A 14,035-nucleotide genomic window follows, 5' to 3' on the forward strand; every position below is an offset into this window, starting at 1 on the left:
TTGGGTGTCCTGAGGTCTGGTAGGGGTGGCTAGAGGCCCTGGTAAGACACATGTACCCTAGAGCTGGGAGATAAACTCTATGTAGATTCCAAGACCATCCACTTCAGTGTAGTTTTTAGGAGTCCAGTGGTTAAAGTTTGCCAGAATAACCTCTCCAAAGTGAAAGACAAATGGCAGCATCTTTCACCCCCACAATAAAGAAATAAGCACAAAGCTCTGGAAGTCTCTTAGGGTTCTGGAAACAATATATTCCCCACTTAGGAATATTGCTCCTGCCCATATAATGCATGACATGGAATGCTGTCAGCTTTGAGGGCGCTCGGAGCAAGGAAGGGCACTCTAACATGTACAAAGTGTGGTACAGTCAGAACTGCCACTTGGGTCATATGATCCAGCAGGCACTACAGTGAAGGAGATGTCCATAGTGGCAAAAAATACAGTAAGGGGCATATGGAGAACTCCAGTGGGAGAATTGCAAGGCTGGCCCCTGAAGTTCTGGAGAAAGTTAATGCTATCAATAGCAGAAAATTATACACCTTTTGAAAAACAGATCTTGGCAAGTTACAGAGGACAACTTACATTGGCAGAGGCAGAGTGCTTGAGTATGGAGCATCAGATGACCCACGCACCCAGAACTTTCCGTTATAAGCTATGTTTTGTCAATACAACCAAGTCAAAAAGTTGGATGGGCCCAGTATCAATTCTCCATAAGATGGAAATGGTGTATCCAGGATCAAGTTCGAGCAGGATTAGAGGGCATAAGTAGCCGTATAAGCAAATAGGTCAGACCCTCATGTCACTTATCACAGTTGCATTAACTCCCCTCCCATGGTTTGTACTATGACCTTGCAAAGTGTCCCATATGACCAGTCAAAATGGAGAGAAAAGCCCAAGATTGGTTTATAGATGGGTCAACTCATTAAGTGCATTAAATGGATTAGCCATTTCAAAATGGATTATGGCAATATTCAGAGGTGGTCCTAGAAGACAGTGGAGACAGTAGAGAGGGGAAATCTTTCAAAAGGACAGAACTAGGAGCAGAATACCTGGTCATCTGCTTTGGTGGAAGGAAAAATGGCCTGAGTTAAGAAAATAAACAAATTCCTGGGTCTTTGGTAATGGCTTGACTGTCTGGTTGGAGGTCTGGAGCAAAAGGGACTGAAGACCAGAGACAAAGAGGTCTGCTTAGAGTAATGTGTATAGAAATGTGGAAGTAGGTACAAAGTGTAAAGGGTTTTGTATTACACATTAACACCAGTCAGAAAGCATCCACCAGATACTAAACAACAAAGTAGACAAAATGGCTCAGCTAACTGATATTAATCAGATCTCATCATCAGCAATCCCAGAGATGACATGATGGTCACATAATGGCAATGTGGCAGAGATGGAGGCTACATATGTGCCCAACAGCATGGACTCATATTTAGCAAGCCCAATCCAGTTGCCTGTCTCTGAAACTCTAACTTCTCTGCAACAGAGATCAATATTATGCTCACAATGTAGCATTATTTTCCAAGGAAATCATCCTGGACATTGGAATTTTCCTATTCTGAAAGGCTAGTGGTTCACTCTTATGAAGATAATACCTATTCCAGATAGAAGTTTGCCTTTCCTAAGAGAGCCTCAGCCAGGAGCTTATAAAATACTTTATTCACAGGTATGGAATCCAACACAGCATAATATCTGACCAGGAGACCTGATTTAGAGCAAAAGTGCAGGAATGGACCTATGACTATGGGTCCAATTGGTATATCACATACCAGATGCAGCCAGGCTCAAAAAATGCCAAAATGGCAACTGAAGTACCAACTTTGTCTGTCTGCCTGCTTGTCTATATTTATTCGTCAGAGTAACATACCAAAAATTGAAATATTATTTCTCTATGGCAATTTTTATTTTCTTATTTTTACTTACCCGTATTTTCTATAGTTTCTAAATGTGTTAGTGTTAAGTTGAAGGGGAAAAGGTAAAGACAACTCTTTCATTGCTTCAGAAAATAGCCCTCTAACTTCTGAGCTCCAGAATCTTTGCCTTTTCTCTCTTGAACTTTCTAAAGCCTGTGTGGCTCTTTTATCACCATAAAAATCTGGTGCTTTCAAAAACATTTCTTACCACAGAAATCTGTATCATGGAAGCATTTGTCTCCCATTGTCCTGGACTCTCTGAATCTGTCATTGTTCTTTTATCAGGGTTCTGAGTGCTTCTTGTAGAATCTGGCAAAGAAGTTTACCTGGTACTTTCTGAGTTCTAGAAGCCTGCTAGTATTTATCTCAAGTCCCAGAAACTCCTATTCCACAGTGAATCTGTTATTTATTGCTGTATAACAAATTACCCCCAAATTAGCAGTTAAAGCAGTATTTATTATCTCACACAGTTCCCAAAGGTCAGATCCAGGAACAGGTTAGCAGGGTAGATCTGGTTAGGATCTCTTATGATGTTGCAGTCAATGTCATCTGGAGCTGCCATCATGTCAAGCCTTGAATGATGCCAAGGAGCTGCTCCAAGATGACTCACTCACATGGTTTTTGGTTCAGTTCTTCATTGTGTGTATCTTTCCTCACCACACGGCAGCTGTTTTCCCCCAGAATGAGCAATCCAAGAGACAGTAACCTAGATAGAAGCTGCAATTGCAATATCTTTTATAGCCTAGTCTTGGAATTAACACATCAATTATGTCATATTCAGTTTGTTAGAAGCAATTCACTGTGTCTAGCCCATACTTAAAGGAAGGGAAGACTCTTATAGAGAGTAGCAAAGAATTTATGGATATATTTTAAAACCACAGAATCCAACTTAGGAAAGACTTCCAGATGTAGCAGAATCCACCCATCCCATTAGTTTCCTCTGAAGCTTAAGACTGTCTCCAGGGAATAGTGGCAAATTGCTGAGTTCAAACCTAGTTAGGTATTCAGAAACCTGTACACCATAGACACTTATTATCTTCCTGAGCTGTGGAAGCCATCACTTATTCCTTCTCTTCAGTACATGTGGATAATCCTGGGGTGTCATCAGGTCCTTGAATTTTAAAAAAGCACCCTTTAATTACCAACCATGTTGTTATTTTCCTCAAGCTCCAGAACTGTGTTGAGATTTGAGGTCACAAAATACAAAGAAAAGCCACAGAATATAAAAAGGATAGGCTTTTCACTCAGGAAGAACCACTAATTTATTCTTTGTTCAAATAAATAAATGAAAAACAAATAAAAATCAGTTTACAGGAGTATTCAGCAATAGTGTATGAAATGGGATATTTGTAATCCGTAGGCCTGAAAAGTATGGAAGGAAAGATTTGGGTTCAGTGATCAGTAAAAGTTTGATGAAGAGCTGATTACTATTAAACTAAATCTGTTTCCAGGCATCACTGGAAACAGGAACTAGATTATTCTTCTGCCAGAAACAGCAACAACAACAACCAGACAAAATGTTTTTGAAACTTAAAAAATTACCTTAAGAAACTAGAAAAAGAAGAGCAAATTAAGTTCAGAATACACAAAAGGGAAATAATAAGATAAAACAGAAATAAAATAGAAAACAATAAGGACTTCAAGCTGTATTACAAAGCTGTAATCATCAAGACAGCGTGGTACTGGCATAAGAACAGACACTCAGATCAATGGAACAGAACAGAGAACCCAGAAATGGACCCACAAACATATGGCCAACTAATCTTTAACAAAGCAGGAAAGAATATCTAATGGAATAAAGACAGTCTCTTCAGCAAGTGGTGCTGGGAAACTGCACAGCAACATGCAGAAAAATGAACCTGGACCACTTTCTTACACCATACACAAAAATAAACTCAAAATGGATGAAAGACCTAAATGTAAGACAGGAAGCCATCAAAATCCTCAAGGAGAAAGCAGGCAAAAACCTGTTTGGCCTTGGTGCAGCAACTTCTTACTCAACACGTCTCTGGAGGCAAGGGAAACAAAAGCAAAAATGAACTATTGGGGCCTCATCAAAATAAAAAGCTTCTGCACAGAGAAGGAAACAATCAACAAAACTAAAAGGCAACCGACAGAATGGGAGAAGATATTTGCAAACAAACAAACAAAAAACCCCATAAAGATCAGATAAAGGGTTAGTATCCAAAATCTGTAAAGAACTTATCAAACTCAACACCCAAAAAACAAAGAATCCAGTGAAGAAATGGACAGAGGACATGAATAGACACTTTTCCAAAGAAGACATCCAGATGGTCAACAGGCACATGAAAAAATGCTCAACATCTCTCATCATCAGGGAAATACAAATCAAAACCACAATGAGATACCACCTCACACCTGTCAGAATGGCTAACATGAACAACTCAGGCAACAAAAGATGTTGGTGAGGATGTGGAGAAAGAGGATCTCTTTTGCACTGCTGGTGGGAATGCAAACTGGTGCAGCCAATCTGGAAAACAGTATGAAGGGTCCTCAAAAATTAAAAATAGAACTACCCTATGACCCAGCAATTGCACTACTAGGTATTTATCCAAGGGATACAGGTATGATGTTTCAAAGGGGCATATGCACCCCAATGTTTATAGCAGCATTATCAACAATAGCCAAAGTATGGAAATAGCCCAAATGTCCATCAATGGATGAATGGATAAAGAAGATGTGGGTGTGTGTGTGTGTGTGTGTGTGTGTGTGTGTGTGTGTGTGCATGTATGTATATGTGTGTGTATACAATGGAGTATTACTTGGCAATCAAAAAGAATGAAATCTTGCCATTTGCAACTATGTGGATGGAACTTGAGGCATTATGCTAAGTGAAATTAGTCAAAGAAAGACAAATGTCATATGACTTCACTCACATGAGAACTTTTAGACATAAAACAGATGAAGATAAGGTAAGGGAAGCAAAAATAATATAAAAACAGAGAGGGGGACAAAAACATAAGAGACTCTTAAATATGGAGAACAAACAGAGGGTTGCTGGAGGAGTTGTGGGAGGGGGATGGGCTAAATAGGTAAGAGGCATTAAGGAATCTACTCCTGAAATCATTGTTGCACTATATGCTAACTAACTTAGTTGTAAATTAAAAAAATAAATTACATAAAAATAAAAATAAAATAGAAAACAATAGAGAAAAATCAATGAAACCAAAAGTTGGTTCTTTAAGATAATCAATAACATTAATAAACTAATAAATCTCTAGCCAGCTTGGTTAAGAAAAAGAAAGAGAGTATGCAAATTAACAATATCAAGAATGAAATTAGTGACATCACTAAAGATTCTAGAGCTATTAAAAAGATAATAAGGGAATATTATGAATAACTTTGTACTATAAATCCAACAGCTTAGATAAAATGGACAAATTCCTTGAAGGACAGGGCGCCTGGGTGGCTCAGTCAGTTAAGAGTCAGACTTCACCTCAGGTCATGTTCTCACAATCCGTGAGTTCGACCCCGCGTGGGGCTCCGTGCTGTCGTAACAGCTCAGAGCCTGGAGCCTGCGTCGGATTCTGTATCTCCCTCTCTCTCTACCCCCTCCCCCACTCAAGCTCTGTCTCTCTCTCTCTCTCAAAAAATAAACTTCAAAAAAAAAATTCCTTGAAGGACACAAACTACTAAAATTTACTCAAGAAGAAAAAATTAACAGAGCCCTACATCTTTTAAAGAATTAAATTTGTGGTTAAAAACCTTCATACAAAGAAAACTCCACACCCAGATTGCTTCACTGTCAAATTGTAACTAACACAGAGGGAAGAAATAATACCAATTCTGCATAAACTCTCTCAGAAAATTGAAAAGCAGAGAGTTTTTCTCAACTCGTTCTATAGGGCTAGTATTATCCTGATACCCAAACCAGAAAAAGACATTGTAAGAAAAGAAAACTTTAGACCAGTGTCCTTTGTGAACATAGTGCAAAAATTCTAAAAATATTTTTACCAAGTCAAATCCAACAATATATAAATGGAATATTACATTATAGCCAAATAGGATTCATCCCAGGAATGCAAGGGTAGTTTAACATTTGAAAAACCAATCAAGGCAATTTATTATATTAATGAACAGAAAAAGAAAAGCTATAAGATCATCTCAATATATGGAGAAAAAACATTGAACAAAATCGAGCATCCATTGCCAATAAAAACTCTTACAAACTAAAATTAGAACTTCCTCAACTTGATAATGACATATATCAAAAACCTATGGCTAACATCATACTTAATGGTGAAAGATAGAATGCTTTCCACCTAAGATTAGAGACAAGTCAATGATATTCATTCTCACCACTTCTATTCAACATTGTACTAGAGGTTCTAGCCAGAGTAGTAAATTAAAGAAGAGAAATAAAACACATCCAGATCAGAAAGAGCACAATTATCTTTATTCACAGATGAAATAGTTATCTATGTACAAAATCTGAAAGAATCTCCAAAAATATACTAGAGCAAATAAATGAGCTTGGTAAGGTCTCAGCACACAATATTAACCTACAAAAATCTGTTGTATTCCTGTATATTTCCAATAAACAATTGGAATTGAAATTTTAACATACTATTTACAATAGTATCAAAAATATGAAATACTTAGAGACAAATCAGACATAAGATGTGAAAGGCTTGTATATTGAAAACTATAAAATGTTATTGAAAGAAACACTAAATATATTGAAAGCCATACCTTGTACATGAGTCAAAAGATTCAATATTGTTCAGATGTCACTTCTCCCCCAATTTGTTCTCTAGATTCAATGCAATTCTAATGAAAATCTCAGTCAACTTTTTCATAGAAATTGATAAGCTAACTCTAAAATTCATGTGGAAATGCAAACGTATTTTAATAGCCAAACAATTTTGAAAAGAAATAAAAAAGAACAAAGTAGGAGAGTAAATATTACCCGAATTCAAGACTTCTTATAAAGTTACACTATTCAAGACTATGTGATATTGGTGTAAAGATAGACAAATAAATTAATACAATAGATACTTTGGGAAAAACACCATATATTATGGACAATTGATTTTCAACAAACGTACAAAGTAAATTCAGTGAAAAACAAGAGTCTTTTCAACAAATGGTGTTGGAATAACTGTATATCCAGATACAAACCAATGAACTTAAATCTATACCTCATACCTCCCTCTCTCTCTGCCCTCCCCTGCTCGTACTCTGTCTCTCTCTATCTCTCTCCAAAATAAATAAACATTTAAAAAAAGGCAGGGGGAGCCTGGGTGGCTCAGTTGGTTACACGTCCGATTTTAGCTTAAGTCATGATCTCACGGTTTGTGGGTTCAAGCCTCACATAGGGCTCTGTGCTGACTGCTCAGAGCCTGGAGCCTGCTTTGGATTCTGTGTCTCCCTCTCTTTCTGCCCCTCCCTGCTCACACTCTGTCTCTTTCTCTCTCTCCAAAATAAATAAACATTAAAAACAATCTATACCTCATGCTATATGCAGAAATGAACTCAAAATGGACTATAACCTAGATGTAAAATCTAAAAAAATTATGTTTCTGAAAAAACAGTGTAAAACGTTTGTGATCTTAAGTTAGGTAGACATTTCTAAGATATAATACCAAAAGAATAATCCATAAAATAAAAGTGGTAAATTAGACTTCATCAAAATTAAACATTTTTATCTTCAAAAGATATTGTTTAGGAAATAAAAATGCAAGCCACTGACTAGGAGAAACTCAATAAGGAGACAAATAATCCAATAAAAAATGAGCAAAAGATTTGAATATCTTCACCAAAGAAAATATATGGATGGCAAAAAAGCACATAAAAAGATGCTCAATATTATTAGTCATTAGGGAAATGCAAATTAAAACCATACCTACCACTATGCAGCCATTATAATGAAAAAAATAGATATGAAGTATCAGGGTGCCTGGGTGGCTCAGTTCGTTGGGCGTCTGACTTCGTATCAGGTCATGATCTTATGGTCCATGGGTTCAAGCCCCACATCAGGTTCTGTGCTGACAGCTCAGAGCCTGGAGCCTGTTTTGGATTCTGTGTCTCCCTGTCTCTCTGCTCCTCCCCTGCTTGTGCCCTGTTTCTCTCTCTCTCTCAAAAATAAATACTAAAAACTTTTTTTTAAAAAAACCTATATATTTCTTTAAAAAAAGATAATATGAAGTATTGACAATGATGTGGAAAAACTGAAACTTCATACTCTGTTTATGGGAATATAAGACAATATCAACTGGTTTGGAAGTCTTTTAAGAAGTTAAATATACACTTATCACATGATCAAGCCAAACTCCTAGGTATTTACCCAAGAGGAAAGTCAACATAAGTGTATACAAATACTTGTACCTGAGTGTTCATAATAGATTTATTTGTAATAGTCAAAAAGTTGGAACAACCCAAATGTTAATGGATAAATGTACAAACAAATTGTGATATAGCCATACAATGGTGTACTACTCAGAACACAATGAACTATTGATACATACAACAATGTGAATGAATCTCAAAATAATTATGGTAAGTAAAAGAATTCTGACTAAAATAAAATAAAATTTAAAAAAGTGTACATACATACTGTGTTATTAAAACTCTAGACAATGCAAACTAATCTATGGTGATAGAAAATAGATTAGTGGTTACCTGGTTAGGGAGTAGCTAGGGAGAGGATCCATAGGGACATGAAAACTTGTATAGGTGATGAACACATTGCCTATTTTGACTGTGATGATTGCTTCACAGGTGTCTACATACATTAAAACTTATCAAATTGTACATTTCAAACATATACAGTTTACTGTATACCACTTACACCTCAATAAAGGTATTTAAAATTTGTAAAAGTGATAGTTTAGCAAGGACTTGAAGGAAGTAAGGAAGTTAGTGTTATGGATAGTTAATGTGAGGTTTTAAAAAATTTTTAACCAGGGGCGCCTGGATGGCTCAGTCTGTTGAACATCAGACTCTTGATTTCAGCTCTGGTCATGATCCCTCCCCCCACCCATTTGGGCTCTGCTCTGAGCATGAAGCCTGCATGAGATTCTCTCTCTCTCCCTCTGTCCCTCTCCCCACTCATGCATGCTCTCTCTAAAATAAAAAAAAAAAATTTTTTAATCACAATGAGACACAAACGAAAGGATACTAATAGAGAGAGTTGTAAAAGAGGTTAGTTTTGTTTTGTTTTGTTGTAGATGAGGAGTGTGCGTGTGTGTCTGTGTATGTGTGCATGTGTGATATTTTGTAATTCAACCAGTCAAAGCCTTGATACTAACCACACTACCCTTGCCTGTCCACCTGAAGGTGAGCTTGCTCAATGATCTATATGGGACTGGGCCCCAGAGTGAGTTCTTCTAGCTAGCCAATGAGCATCAACAACAGGAGGGATGTCCTTTCTCTCCGCCAAACCCCTGCCAAACTAAGCAAACAAATGTTCCAAAACAGGAAGATGTTCGGATGATTTCTATTACTTTCAAAAGTTATGAATCCATGGTGATGGCCAGTCTTGGCCTCTTCCTTGAGACCCTGAGGGACTGACAGGTTTCTCCTCAGTCTTTGGTAGAAACACAAAAAACAAGCATTGCTTTTTATACTAAGAAGCTTAAAGCAGGGTTTTTATGGATGCTTCATAAATTTTCTTTTATTGCAAAGATGAGTCCTATCTTCTTGGAAGGACCACAGATCTTGGTGTACCTTAAGAATAATAGACAACAGTTACAGCCTGTTCATCTTACCTCCTTTCCATGAAGAGAGAGAGAGAGGGACAGAGAGACACAGAGAGAGATACAGAGAGAGAAAGAGACAGAAAGAAAGACACACACACACACACACACACACACACACACACACACACACACACAGAATCATTATATAACAGTATTAGGGGCATCAGGATCCCCTCTATCTCCCCCCATGGATTTTCTCAGGATTGCACATAGACAAAGATCTGGAAGGAGACACAAGAAACCATCCATGGTTACCCACGGGCAGTTAGAATAGAGAAGATGAGGGTAGGAAGACTTTCTGTGTCTTTTGGATATTTCATGAGTGCTTATACTCTTGGAATTAAAGCTCTCTTAAAAAAATTATTCCTGCTGTGAATTAGTCCTGTATGCCTGTTAGGTGTGTATGTTGAAATAGACCCAAAAATATAATCTGAGGAAAATCTTTGCCCTGCATTTTCTAGTTCTACCTCCATGCAAAAGTTTGGTGGCTTTATATTTTGGCATACTGGTTAGATGTTTTCCTTTCATAAAGGGTATTAATTCTATGTTGATTATGTTTAATTACACCATAGAACTTCTATATTTTAGAATATTTTTAAGTGTTTATTTATTTAATTTGAGAGAGAGATAGAGAGGGAGAGAGAGAGAGAGAAAGTGCCCGCAGAAAGAGAGGGAGAGAGAAAATCCCAAACAGGTGCCGTGGTGTCAGTGCAGAGCCCAACATGGGGCTCGAACTCATGAACCATGAGATCATGACCTGAGCCAAAATCAAGAGTCGGACACTTAACTGACTGATCTACAACTGACTGAGCCACCCAAGCGCCCCTAGTTTCTTCTCAGAAAATATAACCTTGAGTTATCTGGTGTTGAATTATTAGCAAAAGTTTTGCTATAAAAATCACATCCAGGGAGAATGGCCCAATGGGAATGGGCTCCTTCTCCAGACATTTTAAATTCTGTCAGGTTTGGAGATAGATCCTTGGAGAGATTTCTGGGGCCACATTGTCTCAACATCCATCTCCCTCAGGACATGCCCTTTTCTGTCCTATATTTTGTCATTGTGCCTTGAGTGTACACTGAGAGGTGTTTTAAGAAACAACCACATTACATCTATCATTGTATATATGGTAGGATTGTTATTGAGAACATTATCTAGATATCACAATAATATAGGAAAAGCTATGTTTCTTCCTGAGCATCTGGTCCTCTTTTATCTTTTGCTATTCACACTATAAATCTTGCAGTAGCTTTGCTTTCCCTTCACTACTATGCAACTCTAAGCCAAATTTGTGTGCTTTCCAGTGCCTATACAGAAGTACAGGGATGAATTTCAGTGCCTGGATGTTATACATTATACTATATTATACATTATATTACATTAATTAAATTTTTTTCATGTTTATTTATTTTTGAGAGAGAGAGAGAGAGAAAGAGCAGGAATGGGGAAGAGAAGAGAGGGAGACACAGAATCTGAGGCAGGTTCCAGGCTCTGGGCTGTCAGCACAGAGCCTGATGTGGGACTTGAACTCACAAACTGCGAGATCATGACCTGAGCCGAAATTGGACACTTAAACACCCAGACACCCCTACTTTTCTGCTTTTTAAAAATGTCTTTCTTATTTTTGAGAGAGAGAGAGCAAGTGGGGGAGGGACACAGAGAGAGAGGGACAGAAGATCCAAAGTGGGCTCTGTGCTGACAGCAGAGAGCTGAATGTAGGGCTCAAACTCATGGACCATGAGATCAGGACCTGTGCCGAAGTAGGATGCTCAATCAATTAAGTCACCCAGGCACCCCAGTATTTTTCTACTTTGTAACTTTCTCTTTGCCCCTTTTCCTCATTTATGTTAATACATTTTTATTGTTATGTATCATGTATTTCTATAAATGATTCCAAAGCTCCACCCCTTCCTTTTTTTTGAATAAAGAGTAGTAAGGGATCCACTTTCACTTTGGAGTACAAATTTGCTAAACCTCTCATTATTCAAACTAGGATTCCAAAGTCTTCAACAAGGCTTCTGACTATGCCATATTAATACCACTGTCCTCAACATTAACATTAAACCCTGTTGTCACAACTCTAGAGTGACCATGAGAATCACAGACCCCTATGAAGTCAACATCGTCTAGATCAAGTTATTATGTTTTGGTTAGTGACAAAAAAAAAGCCGTAAGCTTAAGCTTATGGACTTATGCTCCAGACTAAGTTAATTAATTTATTTTTCAAAATATTTATTACTAGTTTTCTACGTACCAGGCATGCAGTTAGGTTCTATAGATACAATAGTAAACAAAAACCAGACAGGGCCTATGTCCTCAAAGAGTTTATAATCTAAAAGTGAAAAAAAACCACTAGTTTTATAATCCCACAAATGTACTTACTTGTCATGAACAGGCTTTGGGAGCATGTGATGTGGGATCAGAACCTGTCTTGGGAGTCAGGAAAGACTTGTTTGAATTGATATCTTGCAGGACAACTAGGAGTTTGGGGAGAGGATAAGAAAAGGCAAGAAGCATTTGGGGAAGTGAGAACAGCATTTGCAAAAGCCATGTGGCAGGATGGAGCACAGTGCAATGGAGGAACCGCAAGAAAAGCCCTGTGGGTAAATGCAGACATTTGAGGGACAGTGGTGCTAGCTGAGGCTACAGGAGTATGCAAGTGGAACCGACTAAACCACTGAACTGTTTTAAATAATGACTAACTGTGTGAGCTATGATAAATGATCCAACTTTTTAAAGTCTGTTTTCCTGGCTGTAGAACACTGATCTTTTTCTTTTTTTTTTTTTAATATTTATTTATTTTGAGTGGAGGGGAGTGAGGGAGGGAGGGACAGAGAGAGAGGGGAAGAGAGAGAGAATCCCAAGCAGACTCCACGATGTCAGCACAGAGCCATGAACTGTGAGATCATGATCTGAGCTGAGATCAAGAGTTGGTCGCTTAACTGACTGAGCGACCCAGGGGCCACAAGAACACTGATCTTTAATCGCATGGTGATGCTGAGCTACCTACCAAGCTACTATTAAAGTTACAAGGGGATTTAAGCTAAACTTTCTCTAGGGACCAGCATAGTGGAAATTTCCATTTACCTAAGGGAAAAACCATTTACTTTTGGCGGGGGGAGGGGGGGGGAGGCCCTTGGGGAATTTTTTTGTTTTTTGTCTTTTAATCAAATTATGCACAGTGAAAGAACAGTCTCACATGTAAATAGTCTTGTGATGATAGCCAAAAGGGAAACAGTGTCTGCCCCACCGTCTTGGTACCAATACTTTTACTTAACGGTTTTGTTAATGTCCACAGAAAACTTACAATATGCAAGACACTTTCAGCTATGTTATTTTGTTTAATTCACATAAGAGGCCTATGACTTAAGTATCATTTTTAATCTTTTAGAGATAAGAAAACTAGTAACCAGAGAAATTAGATAACTTACTCAAAAATACATAACTGAAAAATTAAAGAACTGGAATTCAAACTCAGGTAGTCTGATCCAAATCCACAAAGATATCACTCACCACGGGCACCTCAACAAGACTGGATGTGGTCCAAAGTTGCCTGTCAGACCTTACAGTGACAATGAGGAAGGAAAGGAAAAATTGTATCCACCAGTACTCATTCCATGAGCCTGATGTAAAATCTTATCTTTTCAGAAAATGACCTCAACTTCTGCTATCAAACCCCATGAGGTAAGACATGACCATACTATGTCTCTTCCTACACATACCCACCTATGATAAAGCTTAATATATATATTAGGTACAGTAAAATATTAATGATAATAATAAAAAAGAACAATTATAATAATATACTGTAATGAAAGTTATGTGAGTATGGTGTTTCTCTCTCTCTCAAAACGTCTTATCATACTGTACTCACCCTACTTCTTGTGATGTTGTGAGATGACTAAATGTCTGTGTGATGAGATGAAGTGAGGTGAATGACATGGGCATTGTGACGTAGTGTTAGGCTGCTACTGACCTTCCGAGAGTATGTCAGAAAGAGGATCATCTGCTTCTGGCTCGCGGTTGACCATGGGTAACTGAAACTGTGGGAAGTGAAACCACAAATGAGGGAGGACTGGTCCCCCAGCTTAAAAGAAGGAAATGAAATAGATAAACCCTTCTGCCAATAAAGATAAAAGATTCTGTTTCCCCAGTTGACTTTGACAGGGAGTGAGTTCTGTAAGACCTGTACTTTATAAAAAGAAGGGAAATATCACCCAATGTTCATATCTGTAGAACTTGGCTTGCATTCTGTAATGAAGGAGAATATAACATCTGTCAATACTTCTGTTTTAATAAGAAAACTACCTTTACAAGAAAATCAGACCCGCAATGGGATGGAATAGGATGTCCTAGACATGAGTTCTAACTTGGTGCAGGATTATTAAGAAGCAAGCTCTCCAATCCTG

At 37.8% G+C, this 14,035-nt stretch overlaps 1 long non-coding RNA gene across 1 annotated transcript; it reads right to left on the reverse strand.

Moving 5' to 3' along the window:
* Positions 1–2,342: 2,342 nt before the first annotated feature.
* LOC109259971 (uncharacterized) lies at positions 2,343–13,255 on the reverse strand. Its single transcript, XR_002076820.2, has 2 exons — positions 13,140–13,255; positions 2,343–2,624 (listed from the first exon to the last, which is right to left on the reverse strand). It is a non-coding gene; the product is annotated as an uncharacterized LOC109259971 (long non-coding RNA).
* Between the last annotated feature and the right edge of the window lie 780 nt (positions 13,256–14,035).

Source organism: Panthera pardus, unplaced genomic scaffold, assembly GCF_024362965.1.
Source record: "Panthera pardus isolate Hobbes unplaced genomic scaffold, ASM2436296v1 HiC_scaffold_11, whole genome shotgun sequence".
NCBI lineage: Eukaryota > Metazoa > Chordata > Mammalia > Carnivora > Felidae > Panthera > Panthera pardus.